We start from the raw sequence: 11,704 nt of genomic DNA on the forward strand, positions 1-11,704 counted from the left end.
GCCCTCGTGCACGACCTCACCCGCGCCCGCAACTCGAAGGCCTTACATCCTCCTCCACCTGAAATCGTTTTCGTCCTCGACAACATATCATCCCGGTAGCCATCCACCAAGATCATCACTCATCCGTGATGTGAACTCCTCTTCGCAAGGCAAACATCCTTGCAACATACGTAGAGACTCTTCTCCACTATGTCCCGGCTCAATGACCACTGCCACCAAGCTCACCATACCAAGGCATGCACCTCCACGGTATGCACTCCATAAGATGTCATCTCGATCCATCATTACCGACCCTGTCTTCATCATGTGTCCTCATGTGAACTGTTGCCATGATACTCCAACATAATGCCAACACATCTCTGTAGACTACTAGTCCCCATGTTTGAACTAGTCGGATGGCCAGTCCAACTGCCACGCTCAATCCATGAGAGTGAACATCCTCATGCCACCATCAGTCGTTTCTCAAAACATCCTGCCACATCCTTGACTCATCAAGAATCTATCTCCATAATCCATGCTCAGGTCCATGGAAACTCCATCCATCTCATCTGCAACATGTTGTCCATGATGTTTGGTGTCAATGTGCTACATGAAATCAGCCACATCTATCCCAACATCATCATGTGTGTGTGTCTCCTCCATATGAAGAGATCATCTCCTCAAATCGACTCTCGATGTGCCACATCTAGGTCCATGAAGCACCCCTTCATCATATCTACAATGTGCCATCCCTCAAGTCATCCATAGTAACAAGTATGCACTTGCCTCATCTATCCATGTGTCAAGGTAGTTGAGTCTCGGCTCAACCCATGCCCAAGTGCAGCCACCAAGGCATCATCATCATCATCGTTGTAACCCCATCACTTCAAAGTGACTCATATCGATCCTCCACATCAAGTCACTCTTCCAAGCCATGCCCATACATGTACTTTGAAAGTATGCATCCCATACTGCATCAAAGTCTCGTGACCTCAGCTCCTCAATGCATCGAATCCTCTAAGTCCACCATGTATGAAGTCTCTAAAAGTCACAACAATCTCATGTCATCATGAGCTCCTTGAGTCATCTCCAATCAACATCTCCATGTAGTAGGAATGCTCCATAATCTGCTCACAACTGTAGGTTTTAACCCTATACAGAAATTACCTGCATACAAATTCTTAAACAAAGAAAATAAACAATGCGAGAGCATAACCCATAAAACACATATGCACAGAGATTTTTTCCCTGGATCCCAAAACCGGGACTACCAGCTTGATTTTTCATTATGTTCCTTTCAATGTTACAATACATATTTATACATGCCGAAGCATCCAATACCATGGACCGAAAAACCATCGCGTCCAATACCATGTGCGAAAATCATGCACAAAACCATAAATAGGTTCGCCCAACCTAATATAGGGTCCAAAAAAAAAATTCCTGGGGCGCTGCCCCGGACCCCGTAGAGGGGGGCTACCCGCCCCACTCAAACCCCCCGGACAGGGGGGGCTGCCGCCCCCCCTGTGACCCCCCCGCTGCGCAATCGGCGCAACAAAGGGGGCTACCGCCCCCTCTAACCCCCCGTTTAACTACGTAGGTTAGTCGTGGAAGGAATATAACACAACCCAACAATCTCCCACTTGTTGTTTTCTTTCCACAGGGGGCCACAAGAGAGCTTAGTCATTTTTCCAACCCTGAAACACCCATTGTTTCTCTACACCAAGAGAACTTCTCAGAGCTCACAGATTTTGTCAATGCATCTGCAGTATTCTTCAAGTGTCCACCTTTACCAGCAACACCTTTTTGTCTTCTATCATATCCCTCACAAAGTGATACTGAACATCAATGTGCTTTTTCTTTGAATGATAAGCAGGGTTCTTTGCCAAGAAAATTGCACTTTGGCTGTCATAGTCTATTCTTATAGCTCTCTGTACTAACCCCATATTTGAACACAATCTCTGCAACCAAACTGCTTCCTTGCTTGCATGAGTGGCTGCCATGTATTTTGCCTCTGTAGTTGATAGTGCCACTACAGATTGTTTCTTACTCATCCAACTGGCTGCACCTCCAAATAGGTTAAACACATACCCACTTGTAGATCTTCTCTGATCCAGATATCTAGCCCAGTCTGCATCAACAAAACCATGAATATCCAACACTTTGTCCAATCCTGGTCTTCCTTGGTAGCACAAACCATAATCACTAGTGCCACGCAAATACCTGAAAACCCGCTTCACTGCTGTCCAGTGCTCCTTCCCAGGTTTTGACATAAACCTGCTCAATACTACCACTGCATGTGCAATGTCTGGTCTAGTACATACCATTGCATACATCAGGCTACCGACTGCACTTGCATATGGAACACGGGACATGTCCTCTTCCTCTTATTGTGTCTTGGGACACTGTTCATCAGATAACCTCACACCTATAGGAATAGGAACCTTCACCGGTTTACTATCCTGCATATTAAACCTCTGCAGTATTGTCTCGACATACTTCCTCTGGTTTAACCAGAGCTTCCTCTTTACCCGATCTCTTTTAATTTCCATGCCCAAAATATAGTTTGCAGCACCAAGATCTTTCATGTCAAATTTGGAGGACAATTGGGTCTTCAAATCCTGGATAATTTCTTTGTCATTTCCAACCAGCAACATATCATCCACATACAAGACCAGATAAATAACACGGTCACCAATTAATTTAAAATACACACAATGATCTGCTTTGCTTCTGGTGAAGCCAAGTCCCCGTATAAATGTATCAAATTTCTGATACCACATCCTTGGTGACTGTTTTAACCCATACAGAGACTTCTTTAACTTGCATACCAGTTCTTTCTTACCCTTCACCGCAAAGCCTTCAGGTTGCCTCATGTAGATTTCCTCTTCCAAATCCCCGTGAAGAAATGTTGTCTTCACATCCATCTGTTCTACCTCAAAATCAAAAGCAGCAGCAACAGATAAAAGTAATCTAATAGAAGCTACCTTGGCAACAGGAGAAAAAATATCACCAAAATCAATTCCCGGCACCTGGGAATAACCTTTTGCTACCAACCGAGCTTTGTATTTCTCCACCTTTCCTTCTGCATTAGTCTTCTTCTTGAACACCCATTTGCTGCCAATGGGTTTCCTTCCAGCCGGCAACTCTACCAGATCCCAAGCCTCATTTTTGTGCAAAGATGCCATTTCATCAACCATGGCCTCTTTCCAGATTTTTCCATCCTCTGAATCCACTGCTTCCTTCACAGTTCTGGGATCATCATCAGTAACAGACAAAGCAAAATTTGAACTGAAAGCAGATGGACTATACCTTGCTGGCTGCCTTCTTTCTCGACCTGATCTTCTCACAGCCGGAGTTTGTGGCTCTTCATCTTCTGATTCCTCCTCTGCTGCAGAGTCTGATTCTTCCTCCTTTGGCTCAAACTCTATCTTCTCAGGTTCCTTTGGTTGGACTTCAGATTGAATAACATCTTTTACCTCTCTGAACACCACATCTCGGTTGTACACAACCTTCCGTGTGACTGGGTTCCAAAGCTTATAACCCTTTAAACCATCCTTATACCCAATAAAGATGCACTTTTCAGATTTACTATCCAACTTGGTTCGTTTCTCCTTTGGAACATGTACATATGCATCACATCCAAATACCCTCAGATGTGAAAGAGAGGGTTTCTTACCAGTCCATACTTCTTGTGGAGTCTTATCCTCCAACGCTGATGAGGGTGATCTGTTGATCAGGTAACATGCAGTATCCATCGCCTCTGCCCAAAATTCTTGTCCTAACCCGGCACCACTGAGCATGCTTCTTGCCCTTTCCATCAACGTCTTGTTCATTCTTTCTGCGACTCCATTTTGCTGAGGTGTATATGGAGTAGACTTCTGCCATGCTATACCACACTTCTTACAAAATTCTTCAAATTCTTTGCTGCAAAATTCTCCACCATTATCTGTCCTCAGCACCTTTATCTTCTTCTCTGTCTGATTTTCCACCAGAGCCTTAAATTCTTTAAACCTGTCAAAGACTTCAGATTTCTTCTTAAGGAAATATATCCATGTATTCCTTGAGAAGTCATCTATGAATGATACATAGTACACAGACTTACCCAGTGATGGAACCTTCACAGGTCCAAACACATCACTGTGCACAAGCTCTAATATCTGTTTCGTCCTCTTACCACCAGAGGGGAAACTCACTCGATTCTGCTTCCCATACACACAATTTTCACATAAATCAAAATCCAGAGAGCTATCATTCATACCTTCTACCATACCTTTACCATGAAGTATTCGAAGGCCCTTCTCTCCAATATGTCCAAGCCTTTGACGCCACAACATGGTCTTCTCTCCAGAGACCACTAGATTTTCTACTCCATTTTCAGGAACCATAGAACTATTGCACCCATCAACAACAGTGCTACCTTGCAGCTTGTACAAAGTTCCAATCCGAACTCCCCGCATCAATATCAGTGCTCCTCGAACCATCTTGCAGGTATCTTTCTCGAACACCGTCTTTACACCTACATCATCCAACTTGCTTACAGAAATCAGATTTCTGGCCAATGCAGGAATATGTAGAACACCCGGAAGTGTTCTAACCCTTCCACCTTGCAACTTCAACTTTACTTTTCCCCGACCAATGATTCTAGCCTTCCTATCATCTCCTAAGAAGACATCACCACCATCGTATTTCTCATACTCGCAGAACCACTCTCTATGGGGAGTGAAGTGAAAGGATGCACCTGAGTCAATCAACCATGCCTCATGATCTACATGTGTACTTGAAGAAGCCAGGTACACATTGAGGTGGTTTTCACCTCTGCAGAAGGAGCATCATCATATCCCTTTCCTTTATTAGGAGCTTTAGATTTACAATCCCTTCTGAAGTGTCCTTCCTTTCCGCATTTCCAGCACACCACCTTTGTAGGTTTTCCTGGAGATTTAGATCTCCCTCTAGATTTAGATCTCCCACTCGATGACTTATTTTTGTTTCTGTTCTGGGACTGTCCTCGTACAGACAAGGCATCACCATTCTGGTTGTCCATATTCTTCCGTCTCATCTCCTCCGTCAGCAAGGCTGAGACTATTTCATCAAACTGCAAAGCAGTTGCATTGCTACCTATTGCAATAACCAGACTATCCCACGAATCTGGTAGAGAACACAATAGACTGATGCACTTATCTTCATCTGAAATTTTAATATCAACAGATAATAACTGACTTACCACAGTATTAAACGCATTCAGATGCTCTGCCACCGAGTCTCCATCTTTCATCCTCAGGTTATACAGCTTTTTCCGCAGGAACAATTTATTCACGAGAGACTTAGATTGGTACAAAGTCCCTAACTTGACCCACAAAGCCTTCGCCGTAGCTTCCCCTGATACATTCAACAATACTAAATCTGAGACACATAATCGTATTGTTCTCTTTGCCTTCCGATCCAACTTCTTCCATTCTTCATCGGTCACTCCCGATGGTTTAGTACCCGGATCTACCACGATCCACTGATCTTTATCCACCAACAGATCCTCCATCTTGAGTTTCCACAACTCAAAATTCTGACCATTGAACTTCTCAATCTCGATATTTCCACTGCTCGCCATCTTCTTTCACCACCAGAATCGATCTCGTAGATCTCCCACTGAACAGGGTCTACCACAGGCCCGAGCGAAACCCCTCAGCAACAAAGGCGTCCCCTTGAAGCCAAAACAGCTCTGATACCAAATGTAGGTTTTAACCCTATACAGAAATTACCTGCATACGAATTCTTAAACAAAGAAAATAAACAATGCGAGAGCATAACCCATAAAACACATATGCACAGAGATTTTTTCCCTGGATCCCAAAACCGGGACTACTAGCTTGATTTTTCATTATGTTCCTTTCAATGTTACAATACATATTTATACATGCCGAAGCATCCAATACAGTGGACCGAAAAACCATCGTGTCCAATACCATGTGCGAAAATCATGCACAAAACCATAGGTAGGTTCGCCCAACCTAATATAGGGTCCAAAAAAATTTTTCCGGGGCGCTGCCCCAGACCCCGTAGAGGGGGGCTACCCGCCCCCCTCAAAACCCCTGGACAGGGGGGCTGCCGCCCCCCCTGTGACCCCCCCGCTGCGCAATCGCGCAACGAAGGGGAGCTACCGCCCCCCTCTAACCCCCGGTTAGTCGTGGAAAGAATATAACACAACCCAACAACAACTCCATCCAAGTCCATGGTCTTGTTGTACATGAGTGCACAACCTCTCCATCAACTCATAAGTAGTAAGTCTCCATGTCACACTAGCAAATCCACCTGCACAACATTCCTTCCTTGGCACTCTTCCTTGGATGTCCATGACACCTCTACAAGTGCTCCCACACAATGTCCCTGCATAACACTGCCATGCTCCATGCCTCCAACCTAATGTCCATGACTAAGTTTTCCATGTAGTCCCACCAAATAGACTCATCACAACCATCGGTCATCCTCACCCAAGTCTACAATCTTCGGTTTAGTGAACTCGGTCACCCAACCATATCATCATGTCATGAGTCCCTCCACCAAAGTGTCCTCCAAGACTATCTCTTGGTCTCGGCCATGAGAAGTCCACCCAAGCATCATCAAATGTGTGCCCTCCAATCTGTCCATGAGTCATGCCAGGCACTTAGCCAAATCTCCATGTGGCTAAAGCATGACCCAATCCTCCACAATGATCATCATGTTCCTCCTTTGTCAAGGGCCTTTGTACCTTCTATCATAAGGTCCCAAACAACCCCAACAAGTCCTCCAACAATCGACAATCCTTGCTTCTCCATACATGGTTTCATCATAGACAACCATGGTAAGATCCTCCCTAGCATAGGTAAACTGACTTTGCCCTTCCCTGCATACGGTCCATCTACCAAATGCCCAAATGAAACACAAGTATCAATACTTACTTCATCATCATCATGAGGCTCTTCCTCATTCATCCATGTCCACAAACTGCACGATCCTAGTCCAACTTGATCATCCTCAAGTTCATCCTCCATCATGGTCATGTCTGCAACATCTTCAACTACCACAACTTCCTCTTCCCGGTCAACACAATCTGCAACTTCATCTTGCTCCATTGTCCAACCAAGTTGAAGAAGCTCTTCTTCTATATTCCTTTCCAAGACTGCAAGCTTCTCTTGAATCCGGGGATTCTCTTCCTTCAACCTCTTCAACCTATATAAGGTAAGCAAGAGCTTCCCTTCACCTTCTCCCAAACTTGCCATGCCTTTTCGTTCAGCTCGGTCCAAGAACTAAGCTTCACCTCTGCTAAACCTGCTTCCACTGTCACGAGCAACCCTGCTCAAACCGAGTCTTGAAACTTCCTTCAAATGCTTCAACACCTGAACCTGTTCAAGCCTCAATATCACCTGTCATCAACTTCAACCTTCACGAGCAAACCTTGCTCTAACACCAGCTCCAATCGAGCTCTGATACCAACTGTCACGCCGCTACACCTGCGGTAGTCTTCCAACCGCTTGTAGCAAGGTGCAGCACCACCGAACGCTTTCTTTTCACCAATACTAACATTCGTGGACTACGCCTACTTTCACATTAACATACTTAGCTTGTGTTTCGCAACTAAGTAAAATGCAATTATCCTTTATACTTAATGAAGCCCATACTCATTCATTATCATCATGCAATTATACCGAGAACAATAACAATTGCAACAAGTATAAAGGGGAGGGGCAACTCCCCATAATGTGAGTCTGCCCGACAATTTGATTAAGAATATCAGATTACAATACAACACTATGTCTTGGCCGAACCAAGTCTCACACTTAACCAATTTTTACAATAGACAGGCCACCTGCCTTTTACAACATGCTGTGCACCCTTGCACGAAGGGAGGTGCTCACCCGAGCCACCAAAGATCCCTTAGCCAAGTCCTACACAAACCGTATGCTAAAATCCACCCAATACATGGCACTCTTTGCCAACCATCAGCTAAGACAAACCTGCGCAATCTCCAAGTCTAATGCGCATGAGATGTGCGCATTTCCTTCACCAAACTGCGCACTTCCTCTTGCCTTATGCGAAGGCCTTATGAGCGAATGCTTGTTGTTGAAATGAGCTCTCCTCACACTTCATTTATATGCATCTTCACGTGGGATTACATGGGGGTGTCAGCCCCTTGGCCGACCCCACAACATACCCACAAGACTCTTATTAACAAGTCGGCTTTCATCCTTTAATCCATCGCATATAAGTTCGCCCAACACTTAGTCGAATTTCCAAGTGTTGCACTTATCGTCGCATTTTTATGTCGCATAGTGTCCGCACTCCGTCGCAAGTCCGTCGCATCGTGCGCCCGCCCACACGCCGGGTGCCTACCTGCGCGCCCTCATGCAGGACCTTGCCCGCGCCCGCAACTCGAAGGCCTTATAGAGACCCTCTTACTCTTTGAAGAAATGAAAGAGGCTGGCACCATGCCAGACAATGTAACCTTTGTTGGTGTCTTGTCTGCTTGCAGCCATGGAGGCTTGGTGAAGGATGGCTAGAAATATTTTCATTGCATGAGTCAGAATTATCACATGGAACCAGAGCTTGAGCACTATGTGTGCATGGTTGACCTCCTTGGTCGTGCTGGGCATCTGGATGAGGTGCAAGTCTTTATTGACAAAATGCCAATAAATCCTGGACCAGCTGTGTGGAGATCTTTACTAGGTGCTTGTAAGATCCAGAAGAATATAGAACTAGGAGAATCTGTGGCGCAACTACTTTTTGAGTTAGATCCTGAAAATGCGTCACCGTATGTGCAACTGGAAAACATCTATGCAGCGGCGGGTAGGTGGGATGATGCAGAAAATGTTCGGAAAATGATGAAATACGGGGGGGGGGGGGGTAAAAAAGATGCCAGGATGCAGCTGGATTGAGGTAAATAATAGGGTTTATGTTTTCATGGTAGGAAATAGATCAAACTTACAGATGCAAGACATTTTTGCAGAGTTGGAAAGGTTGTCTGGGTATATGAAAGAGGCAGGATATGTGTCGGACACAGACTTTATGCTGCATGATGTGGAAGAGGAGCAAAAGGAACATGTTCTCTTCCATCATAGTGAGAAGTTGGCCATTGTATTTGGGCTTATCAACACATATCATGGGACAACCATTAGAATTGTTAAAAACCTTCGAGTGTGTGGTGACTGTCATTCTGCCACTAAGTTCATTTCCAAGATTGCTTTACGAGAAATCATTATGAGAGATACTAACCGTTTCCATCATTTCAAGGACAGGCAGTGTTCCTGTGGGGATTTTTGGTGATATGCTACTTAAAAATGGATTATACCCAGGCTGAAATAATGACAAACTTGTGTATATCTGCTCTGTGTTGCTAATGCACTTAATTTTTTCAAGAACTTCTGTGTCGAGAGATTCTATTTATTAATCTGAATCGGATAAATTACTTTCGAAAATGATACTTCATCCTAGAGTATATATGTTTGGTGGCAGGCCTTAACTTCTTCAGAGAACGTTGTATTAAGCACTTCTTACAGATTACTCAATGACAGATTGATCTTACTGAAAACAACGGAATAAATGTAGCTAGGTCTGTAACAATAAATTCAACAATCTGTATCACGACAGATTCCAGTACACTAAGGAAATTCAGCAACAGTAAATAAATACAGAAGATATATTTGGAATTCCAATTATGCCTCCATGGGTCCGCGATACTCCTTGAGCCTTTTTGGATGGAGCAAAAATTCCTTGAATGCAATTACTGGAGATTTATCTTCTAACTGTTGGCAGTTTGTCTGTCTTCTGAATTATTATTCAACAAAGAACGATAAATTCACAATTGCATTCTTCACAATAAAAATGTTGCGGAAATATAAAATACAGAACTGAGAAATAGATGTACACATACAAAAATTGACACTGTTGTTTTTGGACAATTGTCCCTGGAGAAACCCCGAAGGGAAAACTAGTACAGTAAATGAGGGTTTTATTAATTCTTTAGCAAATTCAACAGAATAAATGCACTGAAAACAACGGAATAAATGTAGCTAGGTCTGTAACAATAAATTCAACAATCTGTATCGCGACAGATTCCAGTGTACTAAGGAAATTCAACGACAGTAAAATAAATACAGAAGATATATTTGGAATTCCAATTATGCCTCCATGGGTCCGCAATACTCCTTGAGCCTTTTTCGATGGAGCAAGCCAGAGACATATTGTGAAAATTCCTTGAATGCAATTACTGGAGATTTATCTTCTAACTGTTGGCAATTTGTCTGTCTTCTGAATTATTATTCAGCAAAGAACGACAAATTCACAATTGCATTCTTCACAATAAAAATGTTGCGGAAATATAAAATACAGAACTGAGAAATAGATGTACACATACAAAAATTGACACTGTTGTTTTTGGACAATTGTCCCTGGAGAAACCCCGAAGGGAAAACTAGTGCAGTAGATGAGGGTTTTATTAATTATTTAGCAAATTCAAGAATACAAAGATCTTCTTGCTAATCTGGCACAACTCCAGCAATATACTACTGACAAAATAATCTGGAAGACACCCTTGTCTCCCTTTGCAACTGATCTAGTCTCTCCTAGCCTGCTTGCACTCTCCTTGCCACTCACACTGAAGCCCAAAAATGCGCACTGCCTGGCTGAATAAAACCGTACAGCCCCAGAAATGCTTCTAGGTGAGACATCTAGCTTCCCTTTGCCTCTAGAACCCACTCGCTTTGCCTCGGGACCCTGATCCGACAACTTGCAACTGAAACATGGCTCCTCCGGCAACTCACACCGGGAAATCTGGCTAACTCACACTACTGTATTCGGCCTCCTCTTTCTTGTGTCTTGGACACTGGAAAATACTAAGGAAAATTCCTCCAAACTCTTGCTCTCAAATCTTTGTTGATCTCTCACTCTGATCCTTTCCCTAGATTCAATTGTGCCCTTGTTGAGTATTGCAACTGGGTAAGTCAAACTGCTCAACTTACCAATTGTATCTATCTTCAAGCCCTTCAACATGCTCTTATAATCTTTCGTTGGAGTCTCAACCGCCATGATTACATCTCAACCAACGACCAAGATCATCTTGACTTCATCCATGGAAGTCTCTGGAGCAAAATCAAACTTCCTTAATTAATTATCTTTAATTAACCAATTTTCCTAGGTTAGACTTAGGAATATTTTAATTATGGCTAATTATGTTAATTAAGGCATCTCCAAATATTTTCTCTCAAAACATTTTCTACGTTTTGGAGATCTCGTATTCCTTAGTCTCTTAGACACAATCTGTGACCAAAACACCTATCCGCTGCTACAAAAACTAACACATCCCCATGCTGCGATGTTGGTGTCATTATCTTCTTTCATCAGAATCATCATATGCCTATTCGATATTCCCCTGGTTTTGATACAAACACTGAAGCAGAATTTACGGCTTTGTGGACCTTGTTTTATGTCACCAATTTTAAAAACATTTTAAGTTGCAAATCATGGGAGATTCAAAGCTTGTCATTGATTGGTTGGATAGAAAAGTTTTCATTGAAGCCCTTTGTCTAGAACATATCCTATGGAATATCCGTAGTGAAATAAATAAGATGAAATGGTTTTCTGCCAAGCATATCCTGAGGGAATTGAACTCAAAAGGAGATCAGCTTTCTAAAGGGACTCCACAATTGCCATCTGTTTCTCTTGGCATCTATGAAATCCTAGACGAGTAGGAAATTCA

At 43.3% G+C, this 11,704-nt stretch overlaps 1 pseudogene; it reads left to right on the forward strand.

Moving 5' to 3' along the window:
• Positions 1-8,405: 8,405 nt before the first annotated feature.
• LOC149174404 (pentatricopeptide repeat-containing protein At1g20230 pseudogene) lies at positions 8,406-9,549 on the forward strand (annotated as a pseudogene).
• Positions 9,550-11,704: the final 2,155 nt, after the last annotated feature.

This window comes from Pinus tabuliformis, chromosome 4_1 (genome assembly GCF_031772625.1).
Source record: "Pinus tabuliformis cultivar Carrire ecotype Pingquan chromosome 4_1, CPIR1, whole genome shotgun sequence".
Lineage (NCBI taxonomy): Eukaryota > Viridiplantae > Streptophyta > Pinopsida > Pinales > Pinaceae > Pinus > Pinus tabuliformis.